We start from the raw sequence: 8,788 nt of genomic DNA on the forward strand, positions 1-8,788 counted from the left end.
GTATTCCATACCATCTGACGTCATGCTAAACAATATATAGGGGTGGCTGGCCGGGGTGGGGGGGCCGGCTGCTCGGGGATAGGCTGGGCATCGGTCAACGGGTGATGAGCAATTGCATTGTGCATCATTTGTTTTGTACACATTATTATTAGTAATACTATTATCATTATTATTATTATTATTATTATTATTGTTATTATTACTTTCCTGTCTTAATAAACTGTCTTTATCTCAACTCACAGGCTTCACTTTCCCGTTTCTCTCCCCCATCCCAGAGAGGGAGGGGGGAGGGTGAGCGAACGGCTGTGTGGTGTTTAGCTGCTGGCCGGGTTAAACCACAACAGTCCTTTTGGCGCCCAACGTGGGGCCCGAAGGGTTGAGATATCGACAGATTTGACCAGAGTGTGTTAAACTAAAATTGGTATAAGTATTGGACCTGCTTAATAGTTGCTAGTCACAATGTTGATTGCTTAATCTCAAGTCTGCTGTGCCTGTTTTCCAAATTGAGTTTTACAGCACGTTACTTTCTGTATGTGCTCCCTGTCGCGCTGTTTATCCTTTCCGGGCCCTGGTTTAAGATTGTTATGGTACTGTGTGGTGTAACAATGGCTTATGAAATGATGAAATATCTGGTCACGACTTTAACCTGGTATTTGTACTCAGCACTGACGGCGACTCTATACTTTGGCAACCATATCTCGGAAACTATTAGCAATTACACCTATTGCCTGTTTTCGTCAGGGAGCCAATCTGTGAAGGGGACAGGGGAAGACATGTTTCCCTACCTGTTCACTCTCCCTTTCTCCTTCACCACCCTCTTATCCCCCGAGCTAGTTACGGTGGTTCTCCGAGATGTTGAATATCCTTGGGATACTCAGACCAGCCTGCTCTTGTTGTTATGTCTCCTGAATGCGCTTCAGGTTTTGTTGAGGGTTAAACAACTACTTAGGAATCTCATCCGGAGATCTGTCTTGAGGCGGGATAGTTGCGAGTGGCAGGGAGTGTGGGAGGATATGGGCAGGTTTCTAGAGCAGTGGTCACCTCCAGTGTTTTGGACATTCACCCCTGAACAACTGCAAAATCCTAAAAAGCTGGCAGAATGCTTGAAAAAAGGGTGTCATGACTCTGGCAGTTCCAAAGTGGCACAAATCACTGTAGCGTGCTGGGGTCTGGCTTGTGCCTATCGAGCTGCAATTGATGCTATGATCAACCTAGTGACAGACCCTGCAGCCGCTCCAGCTCCTGCAGCTGTTCCAGTTCCAGCTCCTGCAGCTGTTCCAGTTCCAGCTCCTGCAGACGCTCCAGTGCCAGCTCCTGCAGCCACTCCACCCCCTGCAGCTGCTCCAGCTCCTGCAGCTGCTCCCATTCCTGTGGCTGGGTCAGAGAAACGAGCTGTAGCAGTGCAAGTTGCCCCTGCAGAGGGTATTCCAACCCCTGTGGCAGACCCTGTGGCTGGGTCAGAGAAACGAGCTGTAGCAGTGCAAGTTGCCCCTGTAGACAAGGTGAAAAAATGGTATAGAGACTCAGGTCGTTTAGAACGCAGGCAGTCTTCTGCTAGGTCTAGGTATAGAGAAGACGAGGCTGGGCCATCAGAGGTGAAAGAGGACGAAGATTGTAAGAAATGGTCCAGCAATTCGTGCCACTAAGGGGTTTTGAAGGGTTAACATTGAGGCCTGGGTTTAGGCGAGAAGAGAACAAAGGGATTTCTTCGGAGAAAAACTGCTGACTTTGCACGAATGTGCAGTAACTTCTGACAGCCGGCCAAGAGACCACTAGATAAGGAGGAAGAATATGAGCCTCCCTGTCCGAGCAGCCCCCGAGAAACTAACAGAGACTGATAAGCAGGCGCACCTGGGAGGACTTCGGATTCGGGAAACCAATTATAATAACCCTGCCTCTTCTAGAAGTAGTAATGAATATGTATTAGCCTAGGAGCATAAAAACCAGCCGCCTTACGTAACAGGTGTGCGTCCCGGTGGAGCAGAGACTCCCGGCGCACCCAGCGCTGTTTGCTTGCCTCTATTCGTTTAATAAATTGTAAACTCTGATTGTAATCCTATTTGGGACTCAGTCATTTATAACAATTGGGGGCTCGTCCGGGATGGTCTTGGTTCCTGAATTCTGACTTGATCTAGGAGGGGCGCCCCCACCATTTGGTGGCTCCTGTTCGAGTCAGGTCGGGGCTAATGCCATCTTGAACCTGAATAAGGGCAAGCAAAGATTTAGATTTTTTTATGAGCTCCCTTTGCCGGCTGCAGCACTATATTTTGCCCGTAATTCTGCGCGCGAAGATCCGAACGAAGACGACGGAGTCGTAAGTATTTAAGGCGTATACCGTTCGGTTGGGTGGGTTTCGGTTGCCTGTGTGTGTGAGAGTGTGACTGAGACGGAACGTAGTTCCGAAGCGATTGTGGAGGTCTTCTAACCGCGGTTCCAATCTCCCGCGAGGGACTTGGCCGGTGAAGGACCGAAGCGATTCCTATAGGATTCGTGGGTGGGTGATAGGTCCTAAACCCCCTGCAAGACACTCTCACTAAGGCAACCAAGGGCTGTAGGAATTGCCACAGTAAAATTCCTAGATGGGTCAGACAAAATTGAAGACCCGGGACCAGAGAAAAGGGAGCAAATTACCAGACATACCACCAGAAAGTCCATTAGGGATAATGATTAGAAATTGGAACGATAGGGGCCCCAGAAAAGGGAAAAAGTAAATTAAAAATGGTTCAGTATTGTATGACAGAATGGCCAAAGGAGCCTTTAAGACCACATGTCTTTTGGCCCGTTTTCGGATCCTTTGAAGACTGGGTTTGCCAGGCCTTAAATATACATGTTAATTCAAAGGAACCTTTTAGCCAGGAGGAAAGTGATTATGCAGGATTATGGATCAGGATCTCACGTCCTTTTCCAGCCTCAATATTTACACTAAAAGCAGACGAGAAGTTTGACGAAGAAGAGAACAAAAAAATAAAAAAGAAAAAAAAAAGGAAAAAGAAAAAGATGATGAATGGGAGTCATTGGATAACCTACCACCTCTATATCCTAACAATCCACCCCCGGTGGTGCATCTTGTAATCCTGTTTTGTTCTTAAATGTTTTGACTGTGTCAAGGAGGAAGGTGGGAGCATTATCTAAGTAACAGTTTAGAAGTTTGTGTATATTCGCGGTGGTGTTCGGTCAGTTTCCCAAGTATCGGGGGAGCGGGGCTGACTGATTATCAAAGTGGTAGAACGGAGAGTCACTTCTTTGGTGGTTCGGGCCTGAGCTCTGGGAATTTGGTAAGAAGAGGGAGAGCGAATTTATTTAGGCCTCAGTACCTTTTTAAACCCCCATCTTGACGGATACACAGGAGTGATTCCTTGTTTTGTGTAGGCTTACTAACAAAGTGCATGAGAAAAATTAGCATTTGGCTTGAAATTCGGTCTTATTGAAATGTAAATTTTGTGGAAAAGGTGTTATTGTTTGTCTAGAAGACAGAAGGCTGAGTGCTTCAGGTGTTTTTCCGAAATCCTGCGGATTTATGATTGGAATGGGGCTCATTAATAATCTGAAATAGTAAAGTTTGTATGTGGAAAGAAGAGTTTAATCCCAGAGAATTGGGACATTTGGGAAGAAGATTAGGAAAAGATAGTAAAAACCTGCAATAAAAAGGTTTGCGTGGAAATTGAAACAAGGGACAGTAACTAATATAAATAAATAAAAGGGAATGGGAAATCAAGGAAAAGGGGAAAATCCAAAAAAAAAAAAAAAAAAAAAAAAAAAAGACGTCCTAAAAAAGAAAAAGCCTCCTTGGGTGCATATTGGCACATTGGAAGGATATTGTTAGAAATGGGGGCACAGAAAGCAAGAGGACTTTCACTAAGTATTGCAATCAATGGTGGCCACTATATAAACTAAATGGCCACTTTATGGATCAATCGACTATAACAGTGTCTTGCAATTAATGTTTTTGAGGAGAGAAGGAAAATAGGATGAAATGTTGTATAGTGATATGTTGTTTCAGCATGTTGGAGGGAAAAGGTTTGGAATTAAGTTGGCCCCTGACTGAGCCTTTGGTGTTGGCATTAGAAAAGTACGGGCTGGAGAAAGGTAAAGGAAGTGTTAAAAGGGTTGTTGAAGGTGTTAAAGGTTGTGTGGCATGTAGTATTTAACAGAGCTGTTTGAAGTTGAATGAGCAGGGGAAGAGGATGTAGGAATGCTAATAGTTCCGCCTCAACCCGAGGCTGAGATCTCTAAATCGCGGTGTGAGCCCTCTGGGGCAGGGGGACCGTGATGGGTCCGAGAGAGTTGTCGTGGAAACAGAAAAGCAGCTAACTTTTGAAACAACCTGAGTTCGTGTGTGAGCTCAGATTGCCAATGGGACCGCTCAGGGAACTTTCAACGATTGCATTCCCCTGACCGACCCCCTCACTGAGACCCTAATCACCCCGGAAATTATGTAAATACTAAAATCTGGTTAAATTGGCTATTGGGAATTGAGAATCTGTTCCAACAAGGTCCAAAAGAAACCCCTATGGAATTTATGGAATTTTTGAATTTCTGGACCAACTTTGAAATGCAATGAAAAAAAAAAATGGACCTGGCTTAAAAAAAAAAAAAAAAAAAAAAAAAAAAAGAGAGAGAGGCAACTGGCTAACCTCTTTCCAGGGCAATCAGCCCCTGATATCAGAAAGAAATTGTCTTAGGCTGCAGGACAAACAACAGTCAGGAATGATGGGGACCTGGGGCATCTACCCTAGCAGGTCCACTAGTTGAAATAAAGCTAGGAAACGAAGACAGGCTTGAATTTTTTGTTGGTTATGGGAGCTTCTTTCTCTGTGTTAATTAGGCTGTAAATGTAATAGGAGCAACATATTCAGTGTTAAATAGTTTAAAAGGACGATTAGGAACTAAGACAACTACAATAATTGGAGCCACAGGGAAAGAGGAAGAATGGTCATTCTTACAACCCCTTGATTTGCGTTTTGGGGGTGAGGAACTAACCCATAAATTTTAGTATGTACCAGAATGCCCGATGCCACTCTTGGGACGGGATCTATTAGCCAAATTAGATGCAACAATAACCTTTGAGGACGGAGAATTAATAATGAAGGTACCTGAGTCCAAAGTAGGCCAAATCCTAATGATCAAAGATAAACCCTTTGTTAATATTCCAAGAGAAGTAGAAAATGCAGTTATAGCAACAGTACGGGAAACAGATGTACCAGGGAAGTCGAAACTGGCACAACTGGTAAAGGTGGAATTAAAGGAAAGAGCCAAACCTGTTTGAATCAAACAATATCCACTTAAGATAGAAGCTAGGCACGGGAATGGTGAAAATTATTGACAAATTTCTCAAATATCAGATTCTGGAAGAATGTAAATGGGAATACAATACTCCAATTTTTCCAGTAAAGAAGCCGAATGGCGAGTATAGATCTGTACAAGATCTTAGAGCAATAAATGAAATAACAAAGGATATTCACCCGGTAGTAGCTAATCCTTACACATTGTTAACATCTGTGAAAGAGAAATATAAATGGTTTACCGTGATAGATTTAAAGGATGCCTTCTTTTGCATACCTCTTGATAAAGATAGTAGAAAATTATTTGCCTTCAAATGGGAAAACGTATTGAAGTTTTTGGACCACATATGGTAACAACCGTTTTGGAACAAAGGGGGGGGGCACTGGTTATCACCCAGCCGGATGATGAAATATCAGGCAATCCTAACTGAACAAGATGACATAACCTTGAAAACGACTAACCTGTTATATCCAGCAGTATTTCTAGGAACCGTTCCAGAAGAAGGACCGTTGGAACACAATTGTGTGGAAATAATCGAACATACGCCAGCCACAAAGATTTGAAGGATGTACCCCTTGAAAGGTATTCAGTGGGAATACCACACTCCGTGGCACCCACAAAGCTCAGGGAAAGTAGAAAGGATGAATCAAACAATAAAACAACAATTGGCTAAGTTAATGATCGAGACACAGCTGCCCTGGACGAAATGCTTACCATTGGCACTTTTAAACATAAGAACTAAACCACACAGTGAGACTGGATTATCATCATATGAAATGTTATATGGTATGCCTTATTCTCAAGGGATGCCCCTAGGGAACAATGTAGTTGAGGATCATAGTATCCAGAAATACATAATTACCATTGGAAGGAGATTACAGGAGATAAGAGAAATTGGGATGATGACTCAGACACCACCTTTAGGATTTGCTATTCATAAAATACAACCAGGAGACAAGGTCTTAATAAAAACCTGGAGAGAAGAATCATTGAACCCCCGATGGGAGGGACTGTACCTTGTTTTACTTACTACTGAAACAGCTGTGAGAACAGCAAGAAGGGGTTGGACCCACGCATCCAGAATAAAAGGACCAATAACTACCGAAGCCTGGAGGGTTGAGTCCACTCCTGGGGAACTGAAACTGAGACTAAAGAGGAACTGATATCCCAGCAATGAGGTTCTGCATGAATTAAGGGCACTGGATAAAGAGGACAAGGCTGAAGGGAGGAAAGGGAGAAGGCAAGACCGGGGTAGGACCCTCCACTGCGGCGTGTATGGTCTACCGAGGGAGGCAACCCCTATGGGTATTGACCGCCGAGTGAGAGTGCCTCGACCGGACTTCTCCCACACCAAGATCAGTTTGTCCTGAGAAAAATAACATGAGAACCTTTTAAACCCATAATAAAATTGTGATTAGTTTTTCCAGGAGCTGGATCACCCTGAAGGGCTGAATGGTAACACAAGCTCTGAAAGCGGGCCCAACCCCATGATTGAAGGCGCTTCCCACACTCTCAAGATTGGATGGCGAAAAAGGCTTATAATATGACAGGTCGCCAAAGAGAACTGAATTGTGACTGTAAGTGGAAACCCAACGTGGGAGCTTGGAAGCGTGCATATACGAGTACAAACGGGGCAGACATTGTAACAGGACCACTCGGTAACAAGGACACTCTGTATTATCACGCCCCAAAGGGTAAAGATGGATGGGATGGTCATTTTCCAAACGGGACGTGGGCCCTAAAGGGACATTATTGGGTGTGTGGCAAACATGCTTACAAGAGGCTACCTGGAAACTGGTCGGGAATATGCTATGGGGGGTACATAAGACCCTTGTTCTTTTTATTGTCACAAACACAAGGAAATCATTTAGGAATAAGATTATATGATGACCTGAACAGAGTAAAACGATCTATTGATACTTCCTTATCCGGGGATAGTGCCCAAAAATGGGGAAAGGATGAATGGCCTCCTGAAAGAATCATACAGCATTATGGGCCAGCCACCTGGAACCCAAATGAGTTGATATCAGGAGCCCGAGAACCTATTTATAATTTGAACCGAATAATTAGGTTGCAAGCTATCCTCGAAGTTGTAACAAATCAAACAGCGACAGCCTTGGATCTTTTGGCTGACCAATCCACTCAAATGAGAAATGCTATATTCCAACATAGAATGGTCTTAGACTATTTACTAGCAGAAGAAGGGGGAGTATGTGGAAAACTGAACGATTCTAATTGTTGTCTACAGATTGATGATAATGGAAAAGTGGTCAAGCAGATAACAAAGGAAATTAGAAAGCTAGCCCACGTCCCAGTACAAACTTGGAAGGGTATGGATTGGGATTTCTTTTCATGGTTGCCTGGTGAACCATGGGTTAAAAGGATGCTGTTTTTATTTTTATGTGGTATAGTGACATTATTGTTTATACCTTGTATGATACCTTGCTTTACGTTGTTGATACGGCGAGTAATAAATAGCACCCAATTTGTGATGACTTCAGTGGAGAGAAAAGGTGACGTGTCGATAATGATGCTTAAGAAGTGGACACCCCGAGAACTGACTGATGAAATCCAATTGTTACTGACAAAGGTTGAAGGAGAGACACGAATTGATGATTAAAAAAAAAAAAGGGAGGAATTGTAAGAAATGGTCCAGCAATTCGTGCCACTAAGGGGTTTTGAAGGGTTAACATTGAGGCCTGGGTTTAGGCGAGAAGAGAACAAAGGGATTTCTTCGGAGAAAAACTGCTGACTTTGCACGAATGTGCAGTAACTTCTGACAGCCGGCCAAGAGACCACTAGATAAGGAGGAAGAATATGAGCCTCCCTGTCCGAGCGGCCCCCGAGAAACTAACAGAGACTGATAAGCAGGCGCACCTGGGAGGACTTCGGATTCGGGAAACCAATTATAATAACCCTGCCTCTTCTAGAAGTAGTAATGAATATGTATTAGCCTAGGAGCATAAAAACCAGCCGCCTTACGTAACAGGTGTGCGTCCCGGTGGAGCAGAGACTCCCGGCGCACCCAGCGCTGTTTGCTTGCCTCTATTCGTTTAATAAATTGTAAACTCTGATTGTAATCCTATTTGGGACTCAGTCATTTATAACAAAGATGAAGATGAGGATGTCGAAAAATCAAAAGTAACTACCCGAACCCTATACCAGCGTGAGCTACGAGATGTGCGAAAAGATTTTGGTCGCTGCATAGGTGAGCAGCTTGTCACCTGGCTGCTCCGGTGCTGGGACACCAGAGCCAATTGTGTGGAATTAGAGGGCAGGGAAGCCAGGCGGCTGGGATCCCTTGCTAGAGACGCAGGCATTGACAAAGCAATTGGAGATGGAGCACGATCTCGCAGCCTCTGGAGGCGTCTCCTGTCAGCTGTGAAGGAAAGGTATCCCTTCAAGGAAGAACTTGTATGTCTACCAAGCAAGTGGACCACCATGGAGAAGGGAATTCAGTACCTGAGGGAATTAGCCGTACGGGAGGTAATTTATAAGGACCTAG

General features: G+C 44.2%; 1 long non-coding RNA gene across 1 annotated transcript; it reads left to right on the forward strand.

Moving 5' to 3' along the window:
• The first annotated feature begins 1,605 nt into the window (after window positions 1-1,605).
• Window positions 1,606-7,991, forward strand: LOC308184906. Its single transcript, XR_013943025.1, has 2 exons — window positions 1,606-2,314; window positions 5,758-7,991. It is a non-coding gene; the product is annotated as an uncharacterized lncRNA (long non-coding RNA).
• The last annotated feature ends 797 nt before the right edge of the window (window positions 7,992-8,788 follow it).

This window comes from Anser brachyrhynchus, assembly GCF_964034855.1.
Source record: "Anser brachyrhynchus genome assembly, chromosome: W".
NCBI classification, from domain to species: Eukaryota; Metazoa; Chordata; class Aves; order Anseriformes; family Anatidae; genus Anser; species Anser brachyrhynchus.